This window comes from Anolis sagrei, chromosome 7 (genome assembly GCF_037176765.1).
Source record: "Anolis sagrei isolate rAnoSag1 chromosome 7, rAnoSag1.mat, whole genome shotgun sequence".
Lineage (NCBI taxonomy): Eukaryota > Metazoa > Chordata > Lepidosauria > Squamata > Dactyloidae > Anolis > Anolis sagrei.
In genome coordinates, this window is record NC_090027.1 from 4,123,100 (window position 1) to 4,140,531 (window position 17,432).

The window sequence follows — 17,432 nt, forward strand, 5'->3', positions numbered from 1 at the left end:
GCTCTCTGGATGTAGGTCAGTGTTTCTCAACCTGGGGGTCGGGACCCCTGGGGGGGGGTCACTAGGGGGTTTCAGAGGGGTCACCAAAGACTGTTAGAAAACTCAGTATTTTCTGCTGGTCATGGAGTACTGTGTCCACAGTGCTCTCTGGATGTAGGTGAACTACAACTCCAGAACTCAAGGTCAATGCTCAGCAAACCCTTCCAGTATTTTCTGTTGGTCATGGGGGTTCTGTGTGGGATGTTTGGCCCAATTCTATCGTTGGTGGAGTTCAGAAAGCTCTTTGATTGAAGGTGAACTATAAATCCCAGCAACTACAACTCCCAAATGACAAAGTCTATTTTATCCAAACTCCACCAGTGTTCGCATTTGGGCATATTGGGTATTCATGCAAAGTTTGGCCCAGATCCATCATTGTTTGAGTCCATAATGCTCTCTGGATGTAGGTGAACGACAACTCCCAAACTCAAGGTCAATGCTCAGCAAACCTTGTAAGAACACCACTTCATACATCAACTATTTTCTGTTGGTCATGGGAGTTCTGTGTGCCAAGTTTGGCTCAATTCCATTGTTAGTGGAGTTGAGAAAGCACTTTGATAGTAGATGAACTATAAATCCCAGCAACTACAACTCCCAAATGACAAAATCAATTTTTTTGAGTGAAGGACAAACATTGGGTTGTTAGGTGTCTTGTGTCCAAATTTGGTGTCAATTCATCCAGTGGTTTTTGTGTTCTGTTAATCCCACAAACGAACATTACATTTTTATTTATATAGATAAAGAAAGTTACATTCAGATTCAGTCAGCTGGGAAAAGCAATGTTCATTGTGGTGTTCAACTTTTCCAGGGAATTAAAATTCAGCAGTGAGGAGGTCTGTAGTGATAGATAAGTTTCCATAGAAAACAGCTGGTGCATATCTAGTGATCAGCTGGTACTTATCTAGTGATCTCCCCAGTGCGTAGTTGCAGTGGTGGGACAGGAACATCATTTGTTTATGTGGGCAGATTGTGAGACTGAAACAGCCCACACCAACATGTTTCAGAGTCTGGCGCAGTATACACATTGAGAGTTACGTGAAGATTCCATAGTAATTCAATAGCTGTTGTTTTACTGAAGCCTTGGCCTGTGTATGTCGCATCGAGTCCTTCGGGAGATGTTAGCAGGGTACAAATAAAGTTAATAGTAATAATAATAATAATAATAATAATAATAATTGGTGTGGGAAAATCTCCTTTAGGTTGAAAACTTTGGAAAGTAGTGACATAAGTTGTCAGTTGGGCCCAAACCCAAGTCAACTGAAAACTTGGAAAAAGTTGGAAAACTTTGCCAGATCAGACCCACTTCATACTTGTATTTCAAGGGCAATGTATCATTCATCATCATCATATTTCTTTCCTGTCTCTCCTCAAGGCCTGAGGCAGATACAACATACCATATATACGCAACTATGAGCTGCGTTTTTGGGCCCTGGCCTGAAAAAGCCCCCCTTATACTTGAGTCAAAATTATTTATTGTTTTAATATGTTGTTGTTATTATTATGACATTTATTTTACTCAATTATTATTACATTTACATTATTTTACTCTATTTTTATTTTCTTTCGTTTATTATTTTACTCTATTATCATTACATTTATTATTTTACTTTACTATTACTGTTATTATTACATTTCCATTAATTTACTCTGTTATTATTATTACATTTATCATTTTGCTCTCTTTATTATTATTGAAAGGATACGTAATTATTATTAAGCTGTACAGCTTAATGGTGTAACATTACAAAATGTTGACCATTTCCGCTACCTTGGCAGCCACCTCTCCACCAAAGTCAACATCAATGCCGAAATACAACACCGCCTGAGCTCTGCGAGTGCAGCATTTTCCCGAATGAAGCAGAGAGTGTTTGAGGATCGGGACATCCGTAGGGAGACCAAGGTGCTTGTCTATAAAGCTATTGTCCTCCCAACCCTGCTATACGCCTGTGAAATGTGGACTGTCTACAGACGTCACATGCAACTCCTGGAACGATTCCATCAGCGCTGCCTTCGGAAAATCCTGCAAATCTCTTGGGAAGACAAGCGGACAAACGTCAGCGTGCTGGAAGAAGCAAAGACCACCAGCATTGAAGCAATGGTCCTCTGCCATCAACTCCGCTGAGCTGGCCACGTTGTCCGGATGCCTGACCACCGTCTCCCAAAGCAGTTGCTCTACTCTGAACTTAAGAACGGAAAACGGAATGTTGGAGGACAGGAAAAGAGATTGAAAGATGGGCTCAAAGCCAACCTTAAAATCTCTGGCATAGACACTGAGAACTGGGAAGCCCTGGCCCTTGAGCATGCCAGGTGGAGGTCAGCTGTGACCAGCAGTGCTGCAGAATTTGAGGAGGCGCGAGTGGAGGGTGAAAGAGAGAAACGTGCCAGGAGGAAGGCACCGCCTTCCACCTGGAAACCAATGCCTTCACTGTGGGAGAAGATGCGGGTCAAGAATAGGGCTCCACAGCCACCTACGAATCCACAAGGAAACCCATCATGGAAGACCATCTCACTCGTCCAACGAGGGATCACCTAAGTGAAGTGAATTATTATTATTATTATTATTATTATTATTATTATTATTATTGGAAGGATGCATAAGCACGTTTACATTGAAGAAGGTTAGAATAGGATCTTCCCAGTTTTTGGTAATACAATTAGATGCCTCAACCTATATTTGGATTGGCTTACACTTGAGTATAGACGGTAATTTGGGTGGAGGGGGGTCGTGTCAGAAGCAACTTGAGAAACTGCAAGTTGCTTCTGGTGTGTGAGAATTAGCCGTCTACAAGGACGTTGCTCAGGGGATGTTTCCCAGATGTTTTGACGTTTTCCCATCCTTGTGGGAGGCTTCTCTCATGTGTCTGCATGGGGAGCTGGAGCTGACAGAGGGAGCTCATCCACATTCTCCCCAAATTTGAACCTATGATCTGTCGGTCTTCAGTCCTGCCGGCACAAGGGTTTTACCCATTGTGCCACGGGGGGCTCCTTATATGGTAATTAAAATACATAGATAAAACACCCTAAAACATATATGAAAATACATACGTATAAGATTAAAACACATTAAAATAATGCATACCAATCCAATAAATTTCAGTTCAAAATTCATTGTTTAGAATTGACTGAGTAGACCTATTGGAAGAAATAGGTCTTTTATTCTGTTTTAAATTCTGACAGCTCGTTTAGGTGTCGAATCTCTTCCGGCAGATCATTCCAGAGTCTCTAGAGGCCAATTCAAAGACCCTCTGGGTGAGATACATGGATTGAGGAGACAGGCCTGGCCTTTTTAAAGTAACACAGATGTTATGCCCTTCCAAGCCACATGGCTTACAGCTATCGAAAAGAAAAACTGGATTTTGCAATCTCCTAGAACTGGCAGTTCCTCAAACAAGGATTTCCTGTGGTCAAAGTTAAGGTCAAGGCAACAGTTGAACATTAATTTCCAGTAGAAATCAAGAAGGGAAATGGCACGTGCAGATCCCGCAGTCTGGTCTGAGGACTTCGAGAAGTAGGGGGAGCTGGATAGACTCCCTCAGTAAAGGATAAATAGAACTGAACTAGCGGCCCCCTGCCTGGCGTTGCTGTGGCCCAGTCGGGTGATCTGGAAAATAAAGTAATGAGAAAGTGTGGGTTTCTAATATATGTAATGCCTTTATGCTTATGGGTAAACAGTATTTCTTGCTGTTTCTTTGTCAGTATTGATGGGGAGATCTGGTTTGCCTATTCTGGAACATGCAACATATCATTGTCCTTCTTTAGGGGTCCCTTTCAAATCTATGATACTGCATCTGTCATATACATATGTGTGTGTGTGAATGGCTGGATGGCCCTTTGTCAGGAGGGCTTTGATTATGTTTTCTTGCCCTGGTGAAGGGAGTTGGATGGTCTTAAGGCAGCATTTCTCAACCTGGGAAGTCAAGACTCGGGGGGGGGGGTCACCAGGGAGGTGTCAGAAGGGTCGCCAAAGACCACCAGAAAACACAGCATTTTCTGTTGGTCATGAGGGTTCTGTGTGGGAAATTTGCCCCAATTCTATCGTTGGTGGGGTTCAGAATGCTCGATTGTAGGGGAACTATAAATCCCAGTAACTACAACTCCAAAATGTCAAGATCTATTTTCCCCAAACTCCATCTGTGTTTATATTTGGGCATATTGAGTATCTGTGCCAAGTTTGGTCCAGATCCATCATTGTTTGAGTCCACAGTGCTCTCTGGATGTAGGAGAACTACAACTCCCAAACTCAAGATCAATGCCCACCAAACCTTTCCAGTATTTTCTGTTGGTCATGGGAGTTCTGTGTGCCAAGTTTGGTTCGATTCTATTATTGGTGAAGTTCAGAATGCTCTTTGATAGCAGGTGAACTATAAATCCCAGCAACTACAACTCCCAAATGACAAAATCATAATTTTTTGAGTGATGGTCACTCCTTGTGTTGAGACGTTTTGTTGCCAAATTTGGTGTGATTTCGTTCATTGGTTCTTTTGTTTTTAAGGTACTCATTATGCACAGAGCATATATATATATATATATATATATATATATATATATATATATATATATATTAAGGTACTCATTATGCACAGAGCATATATATATATATATATATATATATATATTAAGGTACTCATTATGCACAGAGCATATATATATATATATATATATATATATATATATTAAGGTACTCATTATGCACAGAGCATATATATATATATATATATATATATATATATATATATATATATATATATATATTAAGGTACTCATTATGCACAGAGCATATATATATATATATATATATATATATATATATATATATTAAGGTACTCATTATGCACAGAGCATATATATATATATATATTAAGGTACTCATTATGCACAGAGCATATATATATATATATATATATATATATGCTCTGTGCATAATGAGTACCTTAATATATATATATATATATGCTCTGTGCATAATGAGTACCTTAATATATATATATATATATATATATATATATATATATATATATATAATATATATATATAAAATTTAGTGAGAGATAGATGACCATGCTGAGGATAAGACTGAACATCAGGATCTCTTGAGGATACTACTGAACGTCAGCCCAGAAAACAGGGCAGACCACTCCTAGCTATTATCCCCAAGGGAAGAAAAGTCATCCCTGGAGGCATTTTGGAAGAAGTCTTCATTCTGGTGGCCTAGGGAAGATTGAAACCTTTTTGTTTTCCTGAGACTCTTCTAAAGGCTTTGATGGTGTGGATCATAATAAATTGTGGCAAATTTTTGGTGGGATGGAGATACCAAATCACCTTGCCTGTCTCCTGAGGAATCTGTATCACGACCAAGTAGCAACAGTCAGAACTGACCACGGAACAACAGACTGGTTCAAGATTGGGAAAGATATATGGCAGGGTTGTATACTCTCACCCAACCTATTGAACTTGTATGCAGAACACATCATGCGATGTGCAGGGCTTGACAAATGCAAGGCTGGGGTGAAAATTGCTGGAAGAAACATTAGCAACCTTAGATATGCAGATGACGCCACTTTGATGGCTGAAAGCGAGGAGGAGCTGAGGAGCCTTCTTATCAAAGTGAAAGAAGAAAGTGCAAAAGCTGGGTTGCAGCGAAACATCAAAAAAAAAAAAAACCAAGATTATGGCAACAAGAATGATTGACAACTGGGAAATAGAGGGAGAAAACGTGGAGGCCGTGACAGGGTTTGTATTAGGTTCTTGTGGGTTTTTTCGGCCTATAGAGCCATGCTCTAGAGGCATTTCTCCTGACGTTTCGCCTGCATCTATGGCAAGCATCCTCAGAGGTAGTGAGGTCTGTTGGAATTAGGACAATGGGTTTATATATCTGTGGAATGGCTGGGGTGGGGCAAAGAGCTCTTCTCTGCTGGAGCTAGGTGTGAATGTTTCAACTGACCACCTTCATTAGCATTTGAAGGCCTGGCTGAGCCTGGGAAAATCTCTTGCTGAGAGGTTTTAAGATGTGCCTGGTTGTTTCCTCTCTGTTGTTTTGCTGTTGTAATTTTAGAGTTTTTTTAATACTGGTAGCCAGATTTTGTTCATTTTCGTGGTCTCTTCCTTTCTGTTGAAATTGTCCACATGCTTGTGGATTTCAATGGCTTCTCTGTGTAGTCTGACATGGTGGTTGTTGGTGTGGTCCAGCATTTCTGTGTTCTCAAATAATATGCTGTGTCCAGGCTGGCTCTTTGCCCCACCCCAGCCATTCCACAGATATATAAACCCATTGTCCTAATTCCAACAGACCTCACTACCTCTGAGGATGCTTGCCATAGATGCAGGCGAAACGTCAGGAGAAATGCCTCTAGAACATGGCTCTATAGCCCGAAAAAACCCACAAGAACCTAGTGATTCCAGCCACGAAAGCCTTCGACAATACAGGGTTTGTATTCCTAGGTGCAAAGATGACTGCACACGCAGACTGTGGCCAGGAAATCAGGAGACGCTTACTTCTTGGGAGGAGAGCAAGGACCACTCTCAATAAAATAGTTAACAGCAGAGACATCACAATGGCAACAAAGGTCTACATAGTTAAAGCAATTGTATTCCCTGTAGTAACCTATGGATGCGAGAGCTGGACCAAAAGGAAAGCTGAGCAAACAAAATGAGACGCTTTGGAACTGTGGTGTTGGAGGAAAATCCTGGGAGTGCCTTAGACCATGAGAAGATCCAACCAGTCCATCCTCCAGGAAAGAAAGCCCGGCTGCTCATTGGAGGGAAGGATATGAGAGGCAAAGACAAAGTACTTTGGCCACATCATGAGAAGACAGGAAAGCTTAGAGAAGACAATGATGCTAGGGAACATGAAAGGAAAAAGGAAGAGGGGCCGACCAAGGGCAAGGTAGATGGATGGCATCCTTGAAAAGATTGGCATGACCTTGAAGGAGTCCCTAGGGGTGGCCATGGCCAACAGGGAGCTCTTGCCTGGGCTGGGCCAGGAGAGCACGAAGAGTCAGAAGCGACTGAACAAATAAACAACAAATAATAAGTGAGCGTATTCAGTAGAGTCTTGCTTATCCAACCTTCGCTCATCCAACGTTCTGTACTATCCGATGCAGTCCACCTCCCGCTTGGATTCACAGCTGTTTCAATACATTGCGATGTTTTGGTGCTAGATTCACAAATACAGCAATTGCTACATAATGTTACTTACTTACTTAGGTGATCCCTTGTTGGCCAAGTAGGATAGTCTTCCAGAATCAATATTCTTGTGGGTCCGTAGATAACTGTGGAGTTCTATTATTGACCTGCATCTTCTTCCGCTGTGAGGGCATTGGTTTCCAGGTGGAAGGCGGTCTCGGTCAAGGTTGGCTTGACGCGCCTTCCTCTTGGTTTCTCTCTTTCACCCTCCATTTGTGTCTTTTCAAATTCCGCAGCACTGCTGGTCACAGCTGACCTCCAGCTGGAGTGCTCAAGGGCCAGGGCTTCCCAGTTCTCAGTGTCTATGCCAGAGTTTTTAAGGTTGGCTTTGAGCCCTTCTTTCAATCTCTTTTCCTTCCCTCCAACATTCTATTTTCGGTTCTTATGTTCGGAGTAGAGCAACTGCTTTGGGAGACGGTGGTCGGGCATCTGGACGTTACCATCTATTGAACGTTATACATAACGTTACCATGTATTGAACTGCATTTTCTGTCGATTTGTTGTAAAACATGATGTTTTGGTGCTTAATTTGTGAAATCATAATGTAATTTGACGTTTAATAGGCTTTTCCTTAATCCCTCCTTGTTATCCAACATTTCTGCTTATCCAACGTTCTGCCAGCCCGTTGATGTTGGAGAAGCGAGACTCTACTGTATATTGAAATTATCTTCTGTGGTGTAGGAACCTGTCCCCATTCTTTCTTTATCACTTCTGTCTCTGATGCCAGTTTGTCTGTTAAAGGAATACTCAGGAACATATCTGCCTGGTTAACTGGGTGTGTTTTTTTTCTATCTGTTGGTCAACCAAATATTTTGGATGCTCGCAACCAGGGCAAGGATCCAGTGAAAACAAAATCACCTTTTAAAAATCCTCAACACCTGTTATTCAGAGTTACAGCCCCTTTCTAGCGGAAAGTATTATTTAGCTATCGGCGCTCACAGATTGGGAAGGCAGGCACGGCCTCCATAAATTTGTGTATCGCTTCTGTGGTATTGAATCTCATAGATTACTTATTAACCGTATGACGGTGTGCTTCCTCCGGTCAATGATATATTTTGCTTGCATTTCAATGCTGTCTCACTCATGCCGAGACCAAATAATAATAAGGGTGGTTGTTTTCCCAGTGATGAACCCTTCTCCAAAGGAGTTTGCTTCTCTTGATCTATATCTAATAGGCTTGGGCAATCCATGGTTCTAAATGGTTCTAAAGTACTTACAAAACTAAAGTTCTGGTGGTGAAAATTTCAGAACTCTGACAAAACTCTCAAAATTTCATAATAAATGGCAGTTCCTAATTGGTTCTGTCATTAAAATCACCAATAATGAAATAATAATTAAATTTTGAAAGTTTTGTTAGAGTTCCGAAATTTTCACCACCAGAACGTTAGTTTTGTAAGTACTTTAGAACCATTTAGAACCATGGATTGCCCAAGCCTAGTATCTATATAAATAAAAATATAATGTTCGTTTGTGGGATAAACATAACTCAAAAACTACTGGACGAATTGCCGCTAAATTTGGCCACAAGACACCTACTAACCCAAGGAGTGACCATCACTCAAAAATTGTGATTTTGTCATTTGGGAGTTGTAGTTGCTGGGATTTATAGTTTTCTTGCAATCAAAGAGCATTCTGAACACCACCAATGATGGAATTGAACCAAACTTGGCACACAGGACTTCCATGACCAACAGAAAACACTTAGAAGGGTTTGGTGGGCATTGACCTTGAGTTTGGGAGTTGTAGTTCACCTACAGAGACCACTGTGGACTCAAACAATGATGGATCTGGACCAAACTTGACATGAATATTCCATATGCCCAAATATGAACACAGATGGAGTTTGGGGGAAATTGACCTTGACATTTGGGAGTTGTAGTTACTGGGATTTATAGTTCACCTACAATGAGAGAGCATGCTGAACCCCACCAATGACAGAATTGGGGCAAACTTCCCACCCACCCAGAACCCCCATACTTAAGACCATCCAGTCCAACTCCCATCACCAGGACAAGAAAACATAATTAAAGCCCTCATGAGAAAGAGCCATCCAGACATATATATAAATAGATATATATGACACACACACACAGATATAGTTTCATAGATTTGGAAGGGACCCATAAAGAAGGACAATTATATGTTGCATGTTCCAGGGTGGGCAAACCAGACACTCTGCACATCATCACTGACAAAGAAACAACAAGAAATATTGTTTACCCACAAACATAAAGAAATTACATATATTAGAAACCAACACGTTCTCATTACTTTATTTTCCAGATCACCAGACTGGGCAACAGCAACGTCTGGCAGGAAACAGCTAGTGATAAGATAAATTCTGCAGGTGACACTTTAAACACAACTGCCATGTATTGCAACAATGATAATTGTATTGTGACCAGTGCCTATGGTTCAATAAGCCCTGAGCAATCTGTCCTGGAAGGGGAATTTCATAATATAACACTTGGTACGATATTGGCGCCTCTTCAGACAGGGATGTAAACAACAACCAGAAGGATGATTGCACACACACTGCTGTTGAAGTCTACAATTGCTAGTTAGGAAACGTATCCACTCATGCTAGCAGGAAACTCAAAGTATGACTGAATAAGCCTGCACTTATTTAAGCAATGTCGAGTTCCATTCCTAGTGTATAGATAGTTTTGGTCCGTGCACTCTGAATACCTCATTTGTTTGGCTGGCTTTTGAGTTACGTTGCCTTTGGCAGAACTTGTTGTGTGCCTTCAAGTCATTCCTGATTTATGCCGACCTTGAGGTGAACTTTCCACAGGGTTTTCTTGGCAGGAGTTTTTCAGACAAGGTTTGCCTTTGCCTTCCTACGAGGCTGAGAGAGGATGACTTGCCAAATGTCATGGTCAAACGGGATTTGAACCCCGATCTCCCAGTATCACAGCCCCAACACCTACCTCGCACCAACATCATATTTTTGGTCCAAGCCTTCTGAATGACTCATTTGTTTGACTTTTGAATTGCATTGAGTTTGGCAGATTGTGCCTCTTGACAAATGGCCGTCTGGGGATTTTTATGTAACACTCATGATATATAACTCCAGTGAGCAAAGAGAATAACCTTTGAACTAGTAGCACACTCAAAAGTTAAGAAAATGTATTGAAAGGATAGAGAAGGCAGTGTAAAGCATTGCATGGCACAGCGATAATTTAAAATTGAGATAGCCATAAAAGGAATAATTACATGATAAGACTTGAAACAATAATATATATTGTCGAAGGCTTTCATGGCTGGAATAACTGGGTTGTTGTAAGTTTTTTGGACGATATGGCCATATTCTAGAAGCATTCTCTCCTGACATTTCGCCTGCATCTGTGGCAAGCATCCTTAGGATCTTTAGTTCTGCCTGAACGACTCCAGCCCAGTTTACCTCCCCTATGAACCATCAAGGTTGTTAAGATCTTCTGGAGGGGTCCTCCTCTCGCTTCCACCACCCTCGCAAATGCGTCTGGTGGGGACGAGAGAACGGGCCTTCTCGGTGGTGGCCCCTCTGCTCTGAAACTCTCTCCCACTGGAGATTAGAACTGCCCCTTCTTTCCTGACTTTTAGAAAGTTGGTGAAAACCTGGCTATGGAATCTAGCATTTGATGAGTGAGTCAATAACTCCTGACCACACGGACGGATGGTGTGAATTGTGTTCTCATTTTGACGACCTGGTTTTAAGTAACTGTATGATTGTTTTTAATGTATTTTATGTATTAATGTGTTATGGGGTGATGTTTTTAAATTACTGTTTATGAATCTTGTTGTAAACCGGCCTGAGTCCCTCTCTGGAGGTGGAGAAGACTGGTATATAAAAGTCCTAAATAAATAATAAATAAATAAATTTGGATGCTTGCCATAGATGCAGGTGAAACGTCAGGAGAGAATGCTTCTAGAACATGGCCATATAGCCTGAAAAACCTACAACAACCCAACAATAATATGGCTAACAAAGGATACAGTAATTAGGATGCTTGCCATAGATGTAGGCGAAACGTCAGGAGAGAATGCTTCTAGAACATGGCTATATAGCCTGAAAAACCTACAACAGCCCAATAATAATATGGCTAACAAAGGATACAGTAATTAGGATGCTTGCCATAGATGTAGGTGAAACGTCAGGAGAGAATGCTTCTAGAACATGGCTATATAGCCTGAAAAACCTACAACAGCCCAATAATAATATGGCTAACAAAGGATACAGTAATTAGGATGCTTGCCATAGATGTAGGCGAAACGTTAGGAGAGAATGCTTCTAGAACATGGCCATATAGCCCGAAAAACCTATAACAACCCTACAGTAATATGGCTAACAAAGGATACAGTAATTAAAGCCACTGATTGTTTTTGGTATATAAACATAAAAGATAAACATAAACAACCTAAAAGTAAAATAGAGGAGGATGTTGGCAAAGTTTATTGATTAGTCCACTGACCGTATCAACATTGAAAACAGAAACGTACACAAATAGACAGTAATCACTATCCTGAGACTCCCATAATAGTGAACTAACATACATTCAAACTTGATTAAGTTAAAAGATAATTAAAAATATCATAATTAAAAATGCCATGGTAAAATTTCAAACCACAAAAAATAAAACCGAAGGTTAAAACAAAGGTTAAAATAGATCAAAGGTTAAAATAGAGGGGTTGTGTAATAGCTGGTCTATTTTTTATCTAAACCAGTGGATCCCAACTTTTTGGTGACCAGGGACCACTTTGACCAGGGACCACTCTCCAAAATTAGTACCAAAAAGGTTATGAATCAGTTTTTAGTCAAGTTTAGATTTGGTTTGGTTATTTGGAGTGCCAATTCAGAAAGTTGCGCTGGATAGACCACATCAGCTCTAGTTTCTGATCCAGAACATATGTCATCCAGTAGTCGCCATCTGCTTGCGCACAGAAAACCATATTTAATCATCTAGAGCTGATGTAGTCTATCCAATGCAATTTTCTGAATCAGCACTCCAAATAACCCAGGAACAGGCCTAAAAGAACAATGACACCAAGGTGCCCCATGGAAGGGCTCCACTTGTGGGGAGGAAGGAAGAGGAGAAGCAGCAGTCGGGAGGCTTGTTGTCGTGCCTTTCATGATAGTCCAGCCTTTCCCCTCCCGACATATCCGTTGCCTGAGCACTATAAGAGGCCTCACAACTGACCAGGTCAATCTGATTGAACATCAAAAGAAACCACTTGACTAGGAAGGTGTTACCTGGACATAGAATCATAGAATCAAAGAGTTGGAAGAGACCTCATGGGCCATCCAGTCCAACCCCATTCTGCCAAGAAGCAGGAATATTGCATTTAAATGACCCCTGACAGATGACCATCCAGCCTCTGTTTCAAAGCTTCCAAAGAAGGAGCCTCCGCCACACTCCGGGGCAGAGAGTTCCACTGCTGAACGGCTCTCACAGTCAGGAAGTTCATCCTAGAGTTGGAAGAGATCTCATGGGCCATCCAGTCCAACCCCATTCTGCCAAGAAGCAGGAATATTGCATTCAAAGCACTCCCAACAGATGGCCATCCAGCCTCTGTTTAAAAGCTTCCAAAGAAGGAGCCTCTACCACACTCCGGGGCAGAGAGTTCCACTGCTGAACGGCTCTCACAGTCAGGAAGTTCATCCTAGAGTTGGAAGAGATCTCATGGGCCATCCAGTCCAACCCCATTCTGCCAAGAAGCAGGAATATTGCATTTAAATCACCCCTGACGGATGACCATCCAGCCTCTGTTTCAAAGCTTCCAAAGAAGGAGCCTCCGCCACACTCCGGGGCAGAGAGTTCCACTGCTGAACGGCTCTCACAGTCAGGAAGTTCATCCTAGAGTTGGAAGAGATCTCATGGGCCATCCAGTCCAACCCCATTCTGCCAAGAAGCAGGAATATTGCATTCAAAGCACTCCCAACAGATGGCCATCCAGCCTCTGTTTAAAAGCTTCCAAAGAAGGAGCCTCCACCACACTCCGGGGCAGAGAGTTCCACTGCTGAACAGCTCTCACAGTCAGGAAGTTCTTCCTCATGTTCAGGTGGAATTTCCTTTCTTGTAGTTTGAAGCCATTGTTCTGTGTCCTAGTCTCCAAGGAAGCAGAAAACAAGCTTGCTCCCTCCTCCCCCCTGTGGCTTCCTCTCACATATTTATACATGGCTATCATATCTCCTCTCAGCCTTCTCTTTTTCAGGCTAAACATGCCCAGCTCCTTAAGCCGCTCCTCATAGGGCTTGTTCTCCAGACCCTTGATTATTTTAGTCACCCTCCTCTGGACACATTCCAGCTTGTCAACATCTCTCTTGATTTTTGGTGCCCAGAATTGGACACAATATTCCAGGTGTGGTCTAACCAAAGCGGAATAGAGCATGGGGAGCATGACTTCCCTGGATCTAGACACTATGCTTCTATTGATACATGACCAAATAGAGGCTGGACTGCTGGAGATGCTTTCTGGAGAGCCTTGTGAGGAGGAGTCGTGGCTTGTGGGGCCCTTTCCAACTTTATGATCCTAATGGGGAATGGTCAGTTTTCATCACAAAATTAAAAACTTGATTTATTGCAAAAAAATAAAAAAAATAATCCAGACTACTCTGGTTATTTATATCAGACGCATATTTCTAGCCATCGGTCAAGTTGGTTTGGGGGAAAATGGGCAGTAGTCTTGTCACATTGCCAGTTCTCAAGGATCAGGCGGGTACCTTCAGGCAGTGATTTCTCATGACTGATATGTTGCTTCCCACGTGGGGAAAACTGATTCGCCAACCACTGCGTGAACTCTGGAATCTCTTTGGAACATTTTGCAGTGATTACACATCCTGGCTGGCTTACATACACCTGACCGCTGTTCCATTCCAGCAGTGATGCAAGGCCAAGCGCCACTGCAGTTGGGATTGCTTTGAAGCGAAGCGGATCTCTCTCCAAAGCCTGTTCATGCCTCTTTTGCCTCTCTCTGTCACTCTTGGGTTGTGGTTCCTGTTCTTCTTTGCATCCCTGCCTCTGACTTGGGTTCAGCGTCTGTAACTAAAAGGTAAGGTGAGCAACAAAATACTCTGAGCAAGTCAGAGAATTTCTGAACTTGCAAAAGAACTAGGCTTGGACTTGAGCCATGTTCGTTATAGGCCAGGCTTAGTAAACAGCTCCTTAGGATGTATCGTCGAAGGCTTTCATGGATTGCTGTGAGTCTTCTGGGCTATATGGTCATGTTCCAGAAGCATTCTCTCCTGATGTTTCGCCTGCATCTATGGCAGGCATCCTCAGAGGTTGTGAGGTCTGTTGGGAACTAGGCAAGTGGGGTTGATATCCTTGTGGAATGATGTCCAGGGTAAGAGAAAGGACTCTTGTCTTGTCGAAGGCTTTCATGGCTGGAATCACTGGGTTGTTGTAGGTTTTTCAGGCTACATGACCATGTTCTAGAAGCATTCTCTCCTGATGTTTCGCCTGCATCTATGGCAGGCATCCTCAGAGGTTGTGAGGTCTGTTGGAAACTAGGCAAGTGGGGTTGATATCCTTGTGGAATGATGTCCAGGGTGGGAGAAAGAACTCTTGTCTTGTCGAAGGCTTTCATGGCTGGAATCACTGGGTTGCCGTAGGTTTTTTGGGCTACATGGACATGTTCCAGAAGCATTCTCTCCTGATGTTTCACCTGCATCTATGGCAGGCATCCTCAGAGGTTGTGAGGTCTGTTGGGAACTAGGCAAGTGGGGTTGATATCCTTGTGGAATGATGTCCAGGGTAAGAGAAAGGACTCTTGTCTTGTCGAAGGCTTTCATGGCTGGAATCACTGGGTTGTCGTAGGTTTTTCAGGCTACATGACCATGTTCTAGAAGCATTCTCTCCTGATGTTTCGCCTGCATCTATGGCAGGCATCCTCAGATGTTGTGAGGTCTGTTGGAAACTAGGCAAGTGGGGTTGATATCCTTGTGGAATGATGTCCAGGGTAAGAGAAAGGACTCTTGTCTTGTCGAAGGCTTTCATGGCTGGAATCACTGGGTTGTCGTAGGTTTTTCAGGCTACATGACCATGTTCTAGAAGCATTCTCTCCTGATGTTTCGCCTGCATCTATGGCAGGCATCCTCAGAGGTTGTGAAGTCTGTTGGAAACTAGGCAAGTGGGGTTTATATCCTTGTGGAATGATGTCCAGGGTGGGAGAAAGAACTCTCGTCTTGTCGAAGGCTTTCATGGCTGGAATCACTGGGTTGTCGTAGGTTTTTCAGGCTACATGACCATGTTCTAGAAGCATTCTCTCCTGATGTTTCTCCTGCATCTATGGCAGGCATCCTCAGAGGTTGTGAGGTCTGTTGGGAACTAGGCAAGTGGGGTTGATATCCTTGTGGAATGATGTCCAGGGTAAGAGAAAGGACTCTTGTCTTGTCGAAGGCTTTCATGGCTGGAATCACTGGGTTGTCTTAGGTTTTTCAGGCTACATGACCATGTTCTAGAAGCATTCTCTCCTGATGTTTCGCCTGCATCTATGGCAGGCATCCTCAGAGGTTGTGAGGTCTGTTGGAAACTAGGCAAGTGGGGTTTATATCCTTGCGGAATGATGCCCAGGGTGGGAAAAAGAACTCTCGTCTTGTCGAAGGCTTTCATGGCTGGAATCACTGGGTCGTCATAGGTTTTTTGGGCTACATGGACATGTTCTAGAAGCATTCTCTCCTGATGTTTCGCCTGCATCTGTGGCAGGCATCCTCAGAGGTTGTGAAGTCTGTTGGAAACTAGGCAAGTGGGGTTGATATCCTTGTGGAATGATGTCCAGGGTGGGAGAAAGAACTCTCGTCTTGTCGAAGGCTTTCATGGCTGGAATCACTGGGTTGTCGTAGGTTTTTCGGGCTACATGGCCATGTTCTAGAAGCATTCTCTCCTGACATTTCGCCTGCATCTGTGGCAGGCATCCTCAGAGGTTGTGAAGTCTGTTGGAAACTAGGCAAGTGGGGTTGATATCCTTGTGGAATGATGTCCAGGGTGGGAGAAAGAACTCTTGTCTTGTCGAAGGCTTTCATGGCTGGAATCACTGGGTTGTCGTAGGTTTTTCGGGCTACATGGCCATGTTCTAGAACAGGGGTCTTCAAACTAAGGCCTGAGGACTGGATGCAGCCCTCCAAGGTCATTTACCTGGCCCTCACTCAGGGTCAACTGAAGTCTGAAATGGCTTGAAAGCACACAACAACAACAACAACAACAACAACAACCCTGTCTCATCAGCCAAAAGTAGGCCCACATTTCCCATTGAAATACGATTGTGGTGCAGCTGGCTGAGTGTCAGCTGCATTAAGATTACTCTGACCAAAAGGTCATCAGTTCGAAGCCAGCCCGGGTTGGTGTGGGTTTCCAACCAATTGTGTGTAGCCTGTTGTCGACCTTTGCAACCCGAAAGACAGTTGCATCTGTCAAGTAGGAAAATTAGGTACCACTAAATTAATTAATTTATGAGGCCATAAAACAGACTCCAGCAAGCACTCCAGCGAAAGCATGTAGGGAATGTGGAGGTACTTCCTCAATGTCGCAGATAGACGATGAAAGCGGCCAGAAAAAAGTTAAATAGCCTCTGTGTATGTCTGAATATGTTGTATGTTAAAATTGGCATTGAATGTTTGCCATATATGTGTACTCTGTAGTCCCCTGCGGGGTGAGAAGGACAGAATATAAAAGCTGTAAATAAATAAATAAATAATAAAATTTTTGTTAAAGCAGTTCTTCATGTTAATTATTGTATTGTTTAAATGTTATTTACACTACAAATAAGATACGTATGCGCATAGGAATTCGTTCATGTTTTTTTTTCAAATTATAATCCGGCTCTCCAAAAGTTTGAGGGACTGTGACCTGGCCTTCTGTTTAAAAAGTTTGAGGACCCGTGTTCTAGAAGCATTCTCTCCTGACATTTCGCCTGCATCTACAGCAAGCATCCTCAGAGGTTGTGAGGTTGTGATGACCTCACAACCTCTGAGGATTTATATTTTTTTTGTCGTGTCAGGAGTATCCTGTTGTGAGAGAATTGGCCGTCTGCAAGGATGTTGCCCAGGGGATGCCCGGATGATTTTTGATGTTTTATCATCCTTGTGGAAGGCTTCTCTTATGTCCCTGCATGAGGAGCTGGAGCTGATAGAGGGAGCTCAACCGCCTCTCCCCGGATTTGAACCTGCGACCTGTCAGTCTTCAGTACTGCCAGCACAGGGGGTTTAACCCACTGCGTCACCGGGGGCTCCAACA

At 42.7% G+C, this 17,432-nt stretch overlaps 1 protein-coding gene across 2 annotated transcripts in view; it reads left to right on the top strand.

The window, feature by feature from the left end:
* GPAT4 (glycerol-3-phosphate acyltransferase 4) overlaps positions 1–17,432 on the top strand; it is a 58,044-nt gene that overhangs the window by 10,811 nt on the left and 29,801 nt on the right. Inside the window, exon 1 of one of the 2 annotated variants that reach the window (XM_060787104.2) lies at positions 14,031–14,250. The exons of the other annotated variant lie outside the window; for it this stretch is intronic. The gene's annotated coding sequence lies outside the window, so the exon portion shown is untranslated. Of the gene's footprint in view, positions 1–14,030; positions 14,251–17,432 lie in introns of those variants that run through there. 2 annotated transcript variants of the gene reach the window in all.